Source organism: Trachypithecus francoisi, unplaced genomic scaffold (genome assembly GCF_009764315.1).
Source record: "Trachypithecus francoisi isolate TF-2019V2 unplaced genomic scaffold, Tfra_2.0 Lachesis_group10, whole genome shotgun sequence".
Taxonomy (NCBI): domain Eukaryota; kingdom Metazoa; phylum Chordata; class Mammalia; order Primates; family Cercopithecidae; genus Trachypithecus; species Trachypithecus francoisi.
In genome coordinates, this window is record NW_022681455.1 from 32,672,550 (window position 1) to 32,690,331 (window position 17,782).

Here is a 17,782-nt window from a genome sequence, read left to right on the forward strand (position 1 = left end):
TAGAATATGTGATGGCAAAATACATATTATTTTCAGGTGTACATGAAATATTCATCAAGATAAACAACATACTGGATATAAATTTAGTCTCAAGAAATTCAACAGTATTAAAATTGGGTGGAGTATGTTCTCTGACAAAAAAAAAAAAAAATCCTCAACTAAATTAGAAAGCAGTACCAGACTAATAACTAGAAAATCCCCTAAATATACAGAAATTAATCAACACACTACCAAATAAGCCACAGGTCTCAGAGGAAATTACAAAGGAAATTAGAGAATATTTTAAGTGAATGATCATAAAGTTCATTATATCAAAATGCAGAAGATAAAGCTGAAAGAGTGCTTGAAGAGAAATTAACTTCTTTAAATGTACATATCAGAACTGAAGAGAAGTTTAAAATTAATGGTGTGAGCTTCTACCTTAACAAGGTAGAAAAAGGAAAGCAAACTAAACCTAAAGAAGATAGAAGAAGGTAGAAAGAAGGAATTAAAAAGCAAAGACTTGACCCATTGATGATAGACTGGATAAAGAAAACGTGGCACATATACACCATGGAATACTCTCAGCCATAAAAAGAATGAGTTCATGTCCTTTGCAGGGAGACGGATGAAGCTGGAAACGATCATCCTCGGCAAACTAACACAGGAACAGAAAACCAAACACCGCATGTTCTCACTCATAAGTGGGAGTTGAACAAGGAGAACACATGGACACAGGGAGGGGAACATCACACACCGGGGCCAGTTGGGGAGTGGAGGGAAAGGGGAGGGAGAGCATTAGGACATATACCTAATGCATGCAGGGCCTAAAACCTAGATGACAGGTTGATAGGTGCAGCAAACCATAGTGGATGTATACCTACGTAACAGACCTGCATGTTCAGCACATGTATCCCAGAACTTAAAGTAAAAATTTTTAAAAAAGAAATGATTAAATATTGCAACAACAAAAAAGAAAAAAGAAGGAATTAATAAAAACAAAACCAGACAACAATGAAACAGAAAACCAGCAAACAGAAAAATTAACAAAGCTGGGCTGGGTGTGGTGGCTCACACCTGTAATCCCAGCACTTTGGAAGAATGAAGAGGGAGGATCATTTGTAGCCAAGAGTTGGAGACCAGCCTGGGCAACATAGTGACACCTTCTCTATACAAAAAAATGCAAAAATTACCCAGGCACAATGAAACACGTCTGTAGTCCCAGCTACTCCAGAGGCTGAAGCGGGAGGATAGCTTGAGCCCAGGAGTCAAGACTGCAGTGAGCTAGGATCACACCACTGCACTCCCACCTGGGTGACAGAGTGAGACTCTGTCTCTTAAAAACAAAACAAAACAAAAACACAGAAAGCCAAAGATGGTTCTTCGGAAAGATTAATAAAATTGACAAACTCCTAGGAAAGAAGAGAGAAACAGAAATTACCAGTTAGGAAAGAAGAATAGGACTGTCATTACAGATGCTTGAGACACTGAAGGGATAAAAAGAGATACTGGGAATAACTATGCAGACTATTCAACAACTGCATTTACATATATAATTTAGTTTTAGCATACTAACGGATTATGAAGTAAGACCATTTCCATTTCACAGATAAAATTGCTGGGTAAAAATGACATACATCAATTGTCCAAGGTGGTGCAACTGATTAACGTAAACGAGAACATGTATTTAAATTCCAGTTTTGTTATCATGAAATCGATGCACTTTCTGCAAGTTCCATCCAGTCTCTGTTATTATATTGGAACTTTAACCACTGTTGGATTTTGAGACCATAAAGAGGCCATGGAACTGATAATAAAATGCAAAACCCTTGAACAAACTACAGATTTTTCTGTTATATATGTTGACTACGACTCATTTGAATGCTTTTCACGGAATGTTTTTCTCAGAAAACCTGCATTCATATAAATAATGATCACTTAGCAGACTAATCAACTTAATTACAGTATTTATATTAAATAGCATTATCAAAATATGTTTCTAAGTATTTTAGAATACTAGCAAATTATTAGGAAATTTACATGATTTAACCTTGCATCTTTTTCCATTAAATTACCAGGAGAAACATTTTGTTTTCCTTAGCAGACAAAAGAAAATTTCATGTTGTTCAGTGTCAAAATGATATTCATTCCTCTCACTTGAGTCAATGTACTAATAATTTTGCATTGTTACATGTAAAGCTGGCATATTAGGCTCAAAACCAACTAGGAAGTAGTCAAATGTGTAATGTGTAGGTGAGATCGAAGGCAGGCTGAAAGTCAGTATACCAAGTCTCCCCAAACCTTGCAGAGGCTGCATACACAACACACACACACACACCACACACACACACACCCATTATCTAGTGGCAGGACTTTAGCTGGACTAGTCTTCAACTGAATCTGAGCTCTGAAGCTAGGCTCTCGCTGTTTGATGGTGTTCTGATCCTATGTGTGAAAAACCACAGCCTACCAAATGAATTTATAAATAAATATTTTAAAGTAATAATAGGCAAAATCTAATGGCATTGCAAAAATAAGTGGTCAGTTTGCTGTTGGAATCTCAAGAGATTTTTGCAAGATAGGAGGTAGGTTAGAATGGTGTGAGGAAAATCCTGCAGTTTGTTGTACAGAAAGTTGGAGGCTGTAGTAGATTCTGAATGGAACGAGGAGGAAAACACCTCCATGTTCATAGAGGGGCATGCTGGAGGGAACAGTGAAGACCATCAGAAACTTCATATGTTTATCACTTTATCATTAATTGAGACAACTCTCATTGATATACATCATTTCCACAAACTTCCACTGAATATAGATAGCACCAGGCACAGATCATAAGAAGCGCGCCAAGCAGAAAGAATCAGGATGAAGAAAAGGGTGTATGAATGGTTAATATGGATGGTTCTACATGATGTTACAACTCTATATGACATTACACATTTTTAAACATTTGGAAAATATAGACGTTTAAAATTCTGGGGCTTTTAGGAATACAAGTGAAGAACTCGCTTAATTGAAAGTACAGAAGAAGAAAAAATAAGATGTTCCTTGGCTCCTATTAGTAGAGTTTTTTTTTTTTTTTTTTAGAATAGAGCTAACCAGAAATGTAGAAAGATACGTGATAAGCAGAATTGCTGTCTATTGTGTTTCTCCTGTATCCCAGTCACCTAAAGCATAACAGGTGTGGAGACATGTGGAGTGGGGTGTGGTGGGGTACAGCATAGTAAAGGTTTCTTAGGGGCTGGGTGCAGTGGCTCACTCCTGCAATCCCAGCATTTTGGGAGGCTGAGGCGGGTGGATCATTTGAGGTCAGGAGTTCCAAACCACCCTGGCCAACATGATGAAACCCTGTCTCTACTAAAAATACAAAAATTAGCCGGGTGTGGTGGCAGGCGCCTGTAACCCAGTTACTCGGGAGGCTGAGGTGAGAGGATCGCTTGAACCTGGAAAGCAGAGGTGCACCAGGGAATTCCTATGATGGGCTGAACGTGGGACAGCTTAGGATTGGGCTCCACCTACATGGTTTCTTCTCTCTTTTGATCACTTTCCTTGCACAGTTCTTATGGCTGCTCCACTCAGAACAGCCACCCCTGAGGAGACAATTGGAGGAGAATGACCATGAACACAGCTCTGATTCCAGGAGTCTTTGCCCTGACCACCATGATAGGGCCCTATGGAGATGAAGACATTGTGGGTGAGTGCACAGTTGAAGCATGTGGATTCAGAATTGTGAAAGAGAATGGCGGCCAGGCACGGTGGCTCACGCCTGTAATCCCAGCACTTTGGGAGGCCGAGATGGGCGGATTACGAGGTCAGGAGATCGAGACCATCCTGGCTAACACAGTGAAACCCCGTCTCTACTACAAAATACAAACAACTAACTGGGCGTGGTGGCGGGCGCCTGTAGTCCCAGCTACTCAGGATACTGAGGCAGGAGAATGGCGTAAACCCTGGAGGCGGAGCTTGCAGTGAGCCGAGATCCGGCCACTGCACTCCAGCCTAGGCGACAGAGCAAGACTGTCTCAAAAAAAAAAGGGAATGGCAAGAAACTGTGAATCAGGTTGTTGGCCTCAAGAGGTAGTCTGTGAAGCCCCAGCTCCTCTCAATCTGAATTGTTATGTTTATGAAGCCAAATCCCAGCCTAAAATCCATGCTTAGTTAGTAGACCAAAGTGAATTCCATAAGGTCCACCTGTCATTGACGTGTTCACCAAGGGCATTATTTTCTTTCTAATGCAGAACCATATAATATACTCCTGAACATTATTTGGCATGGATTTATAATAGCTGCTGGTATTACAGATGTTTCTCCAGATAGATTTGCTTTCCTTTAACAGCCATTTATGATTCCACTACTCCTAACCTACTCTAAACTGTTTCTCAAAACTATTATTAATTTTATTTTCATTTTGTCTAATTCCTTTGGGCAGCCAGGTCCATAAACTTTCTTTGCCATGTAGAAAGTAGCATGTCATATTCTTTGTTTCCAACATAATCTATATTTTCCAAGTTTGGGCTTGGGAGGTGAGGAGGACAAATTTTATTGAAGATTGTTGGAATTGGAGAGATTAAAATAATTGACTGAGTGACATTGAGTATGTCAATTCACTACTTTGATCTTCGTATTTCTCATATGTAAAATTAATTGCCTCATTGTTCTAAGAAATGCATAATCTAATAAAATAAGTATGCAGATGTGTATTTTAACGACAAAGAGCACACAGCAGCCTGGGAGGGGCCAGGGTCATGACCCAGCCTGGGTGCGTCGGTGGCTGCGCAGTCCTCAGGTAGCTGCACCTCCTGCCCCCTCCTCACGGCCCTATGCCTGACCCACCACAGCCGCTGGGCATAGAGCACACCACCCATCCCAGGAGAGGGAGTTGGATGACCATCACCTGCTAGACATGCTCACCTACCTGGAGGCCTTCTGGGGCTGCATGTGCTTTACACTGCTGGAGCTGGTGGGCTTGCCTCAAGCTGTTATAAGTCACCTCACTCCAACCAATGGCTGCCCACGGACTGCCTGGGCCCTGCAATGGGTGTCCTCTATGAGTGCGCCTGGCATCTGCCCAGGGCCTCTGCAGCTGCCCCACCTGTGTCCTCCTGGCCATGTTCCTCATCCACTATGTACAATGGTCCTTGTTTTCCCACTTCTGACTCCAGAAGGAAAAGCAGCGCCACTCTGTTCATGTATATTGGCATTCATGTTCTGTACCTATAACAGCTACCAAGCAGGTACTTGAGCCAATATGCAATATGCTGATGACTGGGTAACAGATTTGGGTTTTCTAACAAGTTTTGTCTTGTGAATAATGGGAAGGCTGATAAACATCTCCATTCCGATCCTATCCTAAGAAATCTCAGAAAACCAGAGGGGGCTGGACACAAAATATCAAGAGGAGGCCTGTTTGAACATAAACTGTGGCCATCTATTTGGAAGAAATTGAGTGGCATTGCCAGAAGCATTGGAATCAGACCAACTCATCTTGAATAGCATCTTCTTATAATGAGGCTGAGACCTGCTGGAATGCATTTCCAGGGGACTTGGTATTCTTAGTCACAGGATAAGATAGGAGGTCAGCTGGACTGCTTTCACAGATACCTTGCTCATAAAACAGGATGCAGTAAAGAAGCCAGTCAAAATCCACCAAAACCAAGATCCAAGATAGCAACCAAAAAGACCTCTGGTCTCCTGACTGCTCATTATATGCTAATTATGATGCATTAGCATGCTAAAAGACACTCCCACCAGGACCATGACAGTTTACAAATGCCATGGCAACGTCTGGAGATTATCCTATATAATCTAAAAAGAGGTAATTTAATCTAAAAAAGGTAATTTACAGATTAGATGCCATCCCCATAAAGCTACCAATTACTTTCTTTAGAGAACTGGAAAAAAGTACTTTAAAGTTCATATGGAACCAAAAAAGAGCCTGCATTGCCAAGACAATCCTAAGCCAAAACAATAAAGCTGGAGGCATCATGCTACCTGACTTCAAACTATACTACAAGCCTACAGTAACCAAAACAGTGTGGTATTGGTACCAAAACAGAGATATAAACCAATGGAACAGAATAGAGCCCTTGGAAATAATACCACACATTTACAACCATCTGATCTTTGACAAATCTGACAAAAACAAGCAATGGGGAAAAGATTCCCTATTTAATAAATGGTGCTAGGAAAACTGGCTAGCCATATGTAGAAAGCTGAAACTGCATTCCTTCCTTACACCTTATACAAAAATTAATTTGAGATGGAATAAAGACTTAAATGTTAGACCTAAAACCATTAAAAACCCTAGAAGAACACCTAGGCAATACCATTCAGGACATAGGCATGGGCAAGGACGTCATGACTAAAACACCAAAAGCAATGGCAACAAAAGCCAAAATTGACAAATGGGATCTAATTAAATGAAAGAACTTCTGCACAGCAAAAGAAACTATCATCGGAGTGAACAGGCAACCTACAGAATGGGAAAAAATTTTTACAATCTACCCATCTAACAAAGGGCTAACGTTGAAAATCTACAAAGAACTTAAACAAATTTACAAGAAAAAATCAAACAACCCCATCAAAAAGTGGGCAAGGGATATGAACAGACACTTCTCAAAAGAAGAAATTCATGCAGCCAACAGACACATGAAAAAATGCTCATCATTAGTAGCCATCAGAGAAACGCAAATCAAAACCACAAGGAGATACCATCTCACACCAGTTGGAATGGCGATCATTAAAAAGTCAGGAAACAGCAGGTGCTGGAGAGGATGTGGAGAAATAGGAACACTTTTACACTGTGGGAATGTAAATTAGTTCAACCATTGTGGAAGACAGTGTATGTGGTGATTCCTCAAGGATCTAGAACTAGAAATACCATTTGACCCAGCCATCCCAATACTGGGTATATACGCAAAGGATTATAAATCATGCTGGTATAAAGACACATGCACACATATGTTTGTTGCAGCACTATTCAAAATAGCAAAGACTTAGAGCCAACCCAAATGTTCATCAATGATAGACTGGATTAAGAAAATGTGGCACATATACACCATGGAATACTATGCAGCCTAAAAAAGGATGAGTTCATGTCCTTTGTAGGAACGTGGATGAAGCTAGAAACCATCATTCTGAGAAAACTATCACAAGGACAGAAAACCAAACACCGCATGTTCCCACTCATAGGTGGGAATTGAACAATGAGATCACTTGGACACAGGGTGGGGAATATCACACACCGGGGCCTGTAATGGGTAGGGGGAGGGGAGAGGGTAATGTAAAGTACACATTAATGGGTGCAGCACACCAACATGGGACATGTATACATATGTAACAAACCTGCACGTTGTGCACATGTACCCTAGAACTGAAAGTATAATAAAAAAAAGAATGTTCCCAAATTCTTGGCCTCTTGGCATGCATGTGTGCTCATGCACACGTTCAAGCACACAGACACAGACACAGACCCACACACACAATTATCTGTAAATTACCAGAGGCAGAGAAGTGTTTTGAGTTTCATGCTGATAAGATGAAGGTTGCACCTAGTTTTGGAAAGGACAGGAAAAATCTCACAAACAGCTAGGGAATTGTGAATGGAAAGGCTCCCCTAAAATGATCAATAAACTCAAGGCATGGTAATCATAAACTCATATAAGTTCATTGTCTTTTCTGTAGAAATTCCTGCAGTGTCTGGCTTTCCCAAATCTTCTGTGGTCTTGGATGTTCCCAACACTCTCATCTGTCTAGTGGACAATATCTTTCCTCCTGTCATCAATATCATTCAGGTTTACAATGAATGCTTAGTTCCAGAAGGTATTTCTGAGACAACCTTCTACCCCAAGAGTGACCACTCCTTCCTCAAGCTCAGTTACCTCATTTTTCTCCCCTCCACTGATGATTTTTATGACTGCAAGGTGGAGCACTGGGGCCTAGAAGAGTCACTCCTCAAGCACTGGGGTATATTTAAATCCCATCATGGTGTATATATCCTCCAATTCTATCCCAAGTCCACATGGCCTTGCCTTATGACCTTTAGCCCTCATTGCCACAACTTCATTTCCCACAATTGCAAAATTTTGTAATGATCGACTTCACTCGTCTCCCAAAGTCTAGGTGTCTTGTACACTTCCAAATGCACACACCAATTTCCTCATAGACACACAGTATCCCGTGACCCTATCTGTTTCTTTTTTCTCAGAACCTGAGATTCCTACCCCATATGTCAGAGCTGATAGAAACCATTTGGTGTAAACCAAATCTGCACGCTTGGGTTGGCTGCAGACCTTATGGGCATTGTGATGGGCACCATCCGCATTATCTAAGGTCTACATTCACGTGATGTTTCCAGCCCCCAAATCACCACATGAGTTATAGCCTGGAAAACAGGAAGGTGAGGACTCAGACATGTCACACCTGGAGCAATATATCTGGAAGAAGTGAAGCTGGGAGTGGAGGATTCTCATCTTGTATATCTAAATGTGTCTGAAAAAGTTGTAGGCAGATTGGAGACTGGGTTGACCTTGAGACAGGAGCATGGAACCCACCAACCTCATATGACTTTGTGCTTCAGGTAATCAGTCTTTTTATTTTTTTTTTCATTTTTATTTTTATTATTTCTTTGATTTTGTATTTTTATATATTTTTTATTTTTTTCCATCAAAAATTACTTTTCCTGTTTATTTTATTTTATTTTTTTTTATTATTATACTTTAGGTTCTATGGTACATGTGCATAACGTGCAGGTTTGTTACATATGTATACTTGTGCCATGTTGGTGTGTTGCACCCATCAACTCGTCAGCACCCATCAACTTGTCATGTACATCAGGTATAACTCCCAATGCAATCCCTCCCCCCTCCACACTCCCCATAATAGGCCCCGGTGCGTGATGTTCCCCTTCCCGAGTCCAAGTGATCTCATTGTTCAATTCCCACCTATGAGTGAGAACATGCGGTGTTTGGTTTTCTCTTCTTGTGAAAGTTTGCTGAGAATGATGGTTTCCGGCTGCATCCATGTCCCTACAAAGGACACGAACTCATCCTTTTTTATGGCTGCATTGTATTCCATGGTGTATATGTGCCACATTTTCTTAATCCAGTCTGTCACTGATGGACTTTTGGGTTGATCCCAAGTCTTTGCTATTGTGAATAGTGCTGCAATAAACATACGTGTGCATGTGTCTTTATAGCAGCATGATTTATAATCCTTTGGGTATGTACCAAGTAATGGGATGGCTGGGTCAAATAGTATTTCTAGTTCTAGATCCTTGAGGAATCGCCACACTGTTTTCTGCAATGGTTGAACTAGTTTACAGTCCCACCAACAGTGTAAAAGTGGTCCTATTTCTCCATATCCTCTTCAGTACCTGTTGTTTCCTGATTTTTTAATGATTGCCATTCTAACTGGTGTGAAATAGTATCTCATTGTGGTTTTTTAATTTTCATTTCTCTGATGGCCAGTGATGACAAGCATTTTTTCATGTGTCTGTTGGCTGTATGTATGTCTTCTTTTGAGAAATGTCTGTTCATATCCTTTGCCCACTTTTTGATGGGTTGTTTGTTTTTTTCTTGTAAATTTGTTTGAGTTCTGTGTAGGTTCTGGATATTAGCCCTTTGTCAGTTGAGTAGATTGCAAACATTTTCTCCCATTCTGTAGGTTGCCTGTTCACTCTGATGGTAGTTTCTTTTGCTGTGCAGAAGCTCTTTAGTTTAATTAGATCCCATTTGTCAATTTTGGCTTTTGTTGCCATTGCTTTAGGTGTTTTAGACATGAAGTCCTTGCCCATGCCTATGTTCTGAATGGTACTACCTAGGTTTTCTTCTAGGGTTTTTATGGTATTAGGTCTAACATTTAAGTCTCTAATCCATCTTGAATTAATTTTCATATAAGGAGTAAGGAAAGGATCCAGTTTCAGCTTTCTACTTATGGCTAGCCAATTTTCCCAGCACCATTTATTAAATATGGAATCCTTTCCCCATTTGTTGTTTTTCTCAGATTTGTCAAAGATCAGATGGCTGTAGATGTGTGGTATTATTTCTGAGGACTCTGTTCTGTTCCATTGGTCTATATCTCTGTTTTGGTACCAGTACCATGCTGTTTTGGTTACTGTAGCCTTGTAGTATAGTTTGAAATCAGGTAGCGTGATGCCTCCAGCTTTGTTCTTTTGACTTAGGATTGTCTTGGCAATGTGGGCTCTTTTTTGGTTCCATATGAACTTTAAAGTAGTTTTTTCCAGTTCTGTGAAGAAACTCATTGGTAGCTTGATGGGGATGGCATTGAATCTATAAATGACCTTGGGCAGTATGGCCATTTTCATGATATTGATTCTTCCTATCCATGAGCATGGTATGTTCTTCCATTTGTTTGTGTCCTCTTTTATTTCACTGAGCAGTGGTTGTAGTTCTCCTTGAAGAGGTCCTTTACATCCCTTGTAAGTTGGATTCCTAGGTATTTTATTCTCTTTGAAGCAATTGTGAATGGAAGTTCATTCATGATTTGGCTCTCTGTTTGTCTGTTACTGGTGTATAAGAATGCTTGTGATTTTTGCACATTGATTTTGTATCCTGCGACTTTGCTGAAGTTGCTTATCAGCTTAAAGAGATTTTGGGCTGAGACAATGGGGTTTTTTAAATATACAATCATGTCATCTGCAAACAGGGACAATTTGACTTCTTCTTTTCCTAACTGAATACCCTTGATTTCTTTCTCTTGCCTGATTGCCCTAGCCAGAACTTCCAACACTATGTTGAATAGGAGTGGTGAGAGAGGGCATCCCTGTCTTGTGCCAGTTTTCAAAGGGAATTTTTCCAGTTTTTGCCATTCAGTATGATATTGGCTGTGGGTTGTCATAAATAGCTCTTATTATTTTGAGATATGTTCCATCAATACCGAATTTATTGAGCGTTTTTAGCATGAAAGGCTGTTGAATTTTGTCAAAGGCCTTTTCTGCATCTATTGAGATAATCATGTCGTTTTTGTCTTTGGTTCTGTTTATATGCTGGATTACGTTTATTGATTTGCATATGTTGAACCAGCCTTGCATCCCAGGGATGAAGCCCACTTGATCATGGTGGATATGCTTTTTGATGTGCTGCTGGATTCGGTTTGCCAGTATTTTATTGAGGATTTTTGCATCGATGTTCATCAGGGATATTGGTCTAAAATTCTCTTTTTTTGTTGTGTCTCTGCCAGGCTTTGGTATCAGGATGATGTTGGCCTCATAAAATGAGTTGGGGAGGATTCCCTCTTGCCCTGTGGGTAGTTATATGTGAATATCAGAATCGCCCTCCACTGCCAGAGAGACCCAAGGTTTAATCTTGTATCTAATTTGGAAACAAACAAAAAATGTATATGATGAAATTATTCTGTAGTTTTGCTTGTAGCAGCCTCAGTTATCGTGAATATTCCTCCAACACGTTATTTTCTTTATTAACTGTTACTATGCCCATGGCATTCATCACTCTGACACTTTCATAATGGATTTTGAAGCTTGTACTGATTGATTGATTGATTGATTGATTTGTTTGTTTGTTTGTTAGAGACTGGAGTCTCACTGTGTTGCCTAGGCTGGTCTTGAACTCCTCACCTCTAGTGATCCTGCCACTGGGGCTTCCAAAGTGCTCAGATCACAGGCATGCACCCAGCCACATTTTTAACCTATATAGAGATGGGGGTGGCGGGGAACTCCAAAGCACTTTTTCCTACTGTCTTACACAGTTACTTCTGACATCAGATATGTGGAGAATTCCCCCACCACCCCCCTACCCACCAAGCAATTCTCCAGCAGACACCGGCTGGGTATCCTCTAATTCAATTCAATTCTGACACTATTTACCTAAAAATAGCATCAGAGCCCCCAGATTGAGGGCTCAGTCATGCAAAACTGCCTGCCCCCACCCCCCACCGCCAACTTCAGATGCTAGCTGCTAGTAGGCTGTCACCTGTACTTCTGGCCATCCAGTTATAGACTGGAGGTTCCCACAAACCTCTCCTCAGGTTCAATTAATTTGCTAGAGAGCAGCCCAAAGAACTCAGGGAAACACTTACTTACATACACTGGTTTATTACATAGGATAAGACAAAGCATACAGATGAATAGATTGATAAAGAAATGCAAAACACACAGGACAAATTATGGGGGAAAGAGTGCGGAGCTTCCATGCCTTCTTCAAGAGCCTACCCTCCAGGCATCTTTCTGTGTTCTGCTATCTGGAAACTCTCCAAACTCTGTCCTTTTGGGTTTTAGTGGTGGCTTTGTTATGTCAGCATGATGGGTTGATTAAACCATTGGCCATAGGCAGTCAACTCAACCTTCAGCCCCGCCCTTCTCCCCAGAGATTGTGAGTGGGCTGAAAATCCCAACCTTCTAATCCTGCCTTAGTCTTTCTGGTGACCAGCCCCAGCCACCAGTCACCTCATGAGCATGCAAAAGACACTCTTATCACTCTGGAGATTCCAAGGGTTTTAGGAGCTGAAGGGCAAGAACCAGGGTCAGAGACCAAATATATGCTTCCTATTATATCACACACACTAGCTTGGGTCAATCAGTTGCGTTAATTATTTGTGTATGATGTGAAGTACTCTTTTTTTAGTCACAAATTTATCTCTTTCAAATCACCAGGTAGGAAGTCAAAGGGAAAATTCTTTTTTTCACTTTTGGAAAACTAATGAATAAACTAAATTATTAGTTGCATGCTATTTCCACTTCTGTAAAAATGATATAGACCCTAGAGGCCTGTTATGAATAATAGATGAGCTTTGCAATGAAGAGCTATGTTACTTTTTATTAGAATGAGTATGACTTCAATTTTTATGTGACTATCGAAAGAGAAATGTGGTTCTTTTTTCCAATTTAGAGTTTATCTAATAATGGTCCATGAGCTCCTGTGACCTCCCTTTAAACTAATGTATATCTCACCCCTTCAACCCATGCCTCTGTGCCCTGCTCAGTGATTCACCATCTCCCTATATAAGGAATCCCTGACCTAGCAAGCTCACCTACAAACATGTGGTCTTACTCTCGGAGCAGAGGTCCCAAAAGCAGAGGCACACACAGAAAAGTCTGTGTTTGAGAGCTCAGGAGAGACAGGAGCCAAAAGAAACATTCTACCAGCAGCTAATGATTTGATTCCTGCAGGGATTTGCTTCCATGAATAAGCATACAAGTAGGTACTCTCAATGGTACTTCTTCCTCACCTGTAGGTACCTGAAATGACTGTGTCCTCTAAAGCTTCTGTGATGCTAGATGCATCCAACATCATTTTCTATAATTGAGGACCATAGATTTCCTCTGTGATCCTCTGGCTCTATTGTGGGAAGATAGGCAGAAAATCATCTTTTAAAGTAGGAATAAACTACTTTTTACAGAATCAGCTCCCCTTCCTCTGCACTTGTGGCTTCTATAACTATAACAAAGAGCACTGAAGTCCAAAGAAACTACTGTGTATTTCTTTTTTGGGGCCCTGATGTCCTGCCCATGGCATTCATGCCCCCAAAATTGTTCCATGCCAACATGAAATTGCCTCCACATGGTGCCTACCTTTTCCCCTTCACTCATACTCTCAACATTTCCAGAACCAGAGGGAGAGACAGAGAGACAGGGAAGTTCTGACCTCAACACCACCTTTTCCTACAGAATATGTGGCACCTGTATTTTGTCAGAGAAGACAAACGCTGGTTGTTGTCAGATCGGTAGGATTCATGGGCATTTCATCCTCATAATATGAGGTTGTACTCAGGCAGTGAGTGCCTCCTGGTTTCAAGAAGCCATGTGAGTTACACCACAGAGGAGAGGAAGTTAGGGGTTTCAAATATGTCAAAGAATAAGGAAGCTAAGTCATACTCAGAAGTTAAGAAGAACTTTGGGGAGAGAGGAAGTCAAAACACAGAAATGCATTCAAAAAAAAGTTTGGGATGTAGAGGAGGATGGGATCACCGTGAGAGAGCTGTCCAACGCCCATGATAGTTCCTGTTACAGTAAGCCATGTCTTCAGATAGAGACAGAAAAGGTCACATGTATGCTTGCCCTGTATGAATGAGCACTGTTCTTTAATGAATGCCATCTCTTCCCCTCTTTTCAGTCCCTTCGTCCTCATTGTAATAACAAGACTGCTGGTGATGTGGCCATGCAGAGCTCTTGTCCCTCATGTTCTTTCCACCTCAGTCTTTCACTTTTCTCTATTTCTGCTTCTCCTGGTGCTACCTGGGCTCTCCCCAGGGGCTGCTTCTCACCGCGCAGCTAGTTACATGGCCACCACCACCCTGCCATCTGTACAGAGGCCCTCCATCTCTGTGACAATTTTGATGAGATATCTTTTTTTCATGGCATCCATCTTGGCAGTAGCAAGTTCATAGCCAGAAGTAAGAGGATTACATGTTGGGATGCACAAAGGAATTTAAGCCCCATTAAAATTCATGACCCAAATCATTGTTTATGCTTAACAGAAATAGCAGCAGTAAGATTGATTGAGGAATTATCTCACGTACTAAAACAGAAGACCTATCATTTTGTGGGAGGTAGTAGCCACGAATCCAAATCAAGCCTAGTAGTACATTCCCCAGTGTGCTCAGAATATGCATAGAGAGTGTAAATCAAGGTGTAAGAGTTTCCAACCCTTCTATCTCTATGGCCAAGCCCCATTCATGTTAGTGCTGGAAGCATTCTTCCTGGATCTCGTTAGTTTCTCAGGCATTTTTTTCTCAATGCCTCCATTTAAAAACATTTATACAGAGTTCTGGTTTCTGCTTGGGGATGCAGAGAACTGAAAACAATGATGCTCCCTTGCAACAAGAAAGAAATCAGACAAACTGCATGGTCGCAATTTTTTTGAACTCATCACAGAGCTGAGGTTGAGCTTCCAACTGGCTTGAAATCTAGGAGAGTTGACGCCTGAGTGCTTGCTTACCTAAGGCAGGTACAGCTGGGCACTGGTAAGAAGAATTCAGCTGGAATCATTTAAAACTTGACTGAGGTCAAATATGGGCTGGAAAGAGTGCGGAGCCCCAGGGGCTCACAGGTACAGGGGGGTTCATACCTTCTTGCAAGCTCTTATCCAGGAACGCCAGTGGGTGTTCACAAATAAAAAATTGGAGAGTCCTGAGAAGGCATTCCGCATGCTTTTCAAGGAAAAGAATAAACAGAAGTTAAAGGCTTTATACATTGATGTATACCAAATGAGTTAATTAGCAGAATATAAGGGAAGCAAAGACTTTTTACTATTTCATGTTGAGAACAGACTACATACTCAAACCCTACTTCATCTATTTTGTTCGTTTGAGACAGACTCTTGCTTTGTCGCCCAGGCTGGAGTGCAGTGGCGCAATCTCCTCTCACTGCAACCTCCGACTCCTAGGTTGAAGCGATTCTCGTGCTTCAGCCTCCCCATTAGCAGGGATTACAGTCGTGCAACACCATGCCTGGCTAATTTTTTTTCATATTTTTAGTAGAGATGGAGTTTCACCATGTTGGCATGGCTGCTCTCGAACTCATGACCTCAAGTGATCTGCCTGCCTCAGCTTCCCAAAGTACTGGGATTACAGGTGTGGGCCACTGCACTCAGCCTCCCCCGTTGATCTATTATCGTTCTTCTCTAATATTCTCAAACTTAATTCACTAACGTGATATATGTTGACATCTCATTAAATATGTCTCTATTTATAGCATACACTACAACATGTGTGTAGTGTTATAAAATTTTAATTTATTTTATAAATATTTAACACTTATTGAGTGTCAGGCATTCTTCTACACACTTAAATAGCAGACAGGCATGGTGGCCTACGCCTATAACCCCAGCACTTTAGGAGGTCGAGGCAGGAAGATCACTTGAGCCCAAGAGTTCAAGACCCTGTGGTTTCAGAGGCTGAGGTGGGAAGATCACTGGAGCCCAGGAGGTGGAGACTACAGTGAACCATGATTGCACCACTGCACTCCAGCCTGTCGGACAGAGTGAGTGAGACCCTGTCTCAGACGAGAGAGAGAGAGAGAGAGAGACATATGCACACAACGATTACATAGTAGGGCTGTTTAAATTACTCATTCAGGCTCTGGCGTCTATGCTCTAAACCACTATTGGTATGTTATTTCTGTCTGGCTGGTCTGGAAAGCTTCACACCACCCTTTCTCCCTTCCCTGAATTTCCATGTTCCCCTCAACCCGCATTATCCCTTTCAGAGTCTCGCAGGTTGAGGTGATGTGAGAGAGGAAGCAGAAGCGAAGGTTATGCGAGGAAAGCCCCTCGTTAAACTGGGGATTTTCACGGGGATTCAGGCCAGAGGAAGTGGAGGAAACCAACTTAAATTACGGTCTCGGTCGTCATCTGGCGGTGAAAGTCCACATTACATCCTCGGAGCAATGGCTTGGGAACGTTGTACAATAGAGCAGGGCTCAAATTCCAAATTAAGTTTCTGAATTTTTTCCATCTGGAATTTTATTTGATGATTAATCTAGCATCGTAATGATGTCCTTCGTGTTGACGTGAAAACCCAGACTTCCTTCAGTTCCTTTCCCGTTTATTAGGGATGCAAAACTCCAGCCACAGATGACCTACAACTCTGACTCCTTCCCCCGCGAGTTTACCCTGCCCTCCCCCAGCACATTCTGGGGCTAAACCCTAAGAGTTACCCGTGCATCGCTGGGCCAGTGATGAAAACGAAGAAGTCTTCTGATGAAGCGAGACGCCGGAAGTGCAGCTTCAGGCAAAATCCTGAGCGAATTCTCTGCTGCCAGGGACGGTCCATAGGATCTTACTCTTAGAAATCACTTAAGTAGGAGCAGTCAACGCTGAAAAGCAGAGAATGTGGTTTTCTGGTGGACACCAGAGGGAGACCAGGAAATCCTCTCACTTACAACCCATCAAGAGTAGTTCCTCCAAATAGAGTACAAAGTCTCTAAAGGCCAGCAGAGACAAGTAAGGACTACAGCTGCAGCTCACCACCGAGATCAGAACATAAAAGGCAGGAGACCTCACGGCCTGGAGACTCACTAGAGCAAAATCTGCCATCCCAGGCAGGGAGGAGAATCAGGGGGAGGCCTGACATGGTGAGGCCTTGCTCCAAGTGGAGAAGGTGCATAAGCTTCACAACTTTGTTATTGCCCTGAGGATGTGATGTGGCAAAGGGGACAAGGATTGGATAGATTGTCTTACTGATGGAAGTTGGTAACAAACAAGGCAAATCAAAAAAGAAGCCATGAGATCCAGGGAACTGCTGTACAGGGGACATGGCTGTATGATATTGGTATAGTAACTCATTATGCACTTGTGTGACAGAAAGTGGCTGAATTCCGGAGACGGAAAAAATTAATAAGACGTAGAGTCCTGCTTACCACCCAGGAGACATATTAGCAAACAAAGGGGCTCAGCAGAAATGTGTATAAAATTGACACATTGAAGTCACAACAATTAGGAAAATTTTCTGGCGGAAATGACATTCAAGCTGATCGAGGGCATATGGAAAATGGCTTCCAAGTCTAACAAAACATGAGAGGCTTGGACACCTGGACAGGCTTCGAGGGAATTGAAAGTCGTTTGGAATTGGTAAAATGGGTGGGGAACAGATGAAGCAGAGGGCTAGGGACGGATGCCTCACACACCAGGCTAAGGACTTGGGTCTTTGACCTGCAGTCAGTAGGACCAGTATGCAGACTGATAGTAAGGGAAGGGTCATGGGCAGCTGCACGTTTTAGAAAGACTACTCTGGTGGGAAGAGTGGGTTAGAGGAGCACAAAATTGAAAGCAGAGAAAGCAGGTGGGTGACTGTTAGAGTAACACAGACCAGACGTGATGGGGCTCGAATGATA

General features: G+C 41.8%; 1 pseudogene; it reads left to right on the plus strand.

Moving 5' to 3' along the window:
• Positions 1-3,594: 3,594 nt before the first annotated feature.
• LOC117088522 lies at positions 3,595-16,738 on the plus strand (annotated as a pseudogene).
• Positions 16,739-17,782: the final 1,044 nt, after the last annotated feature.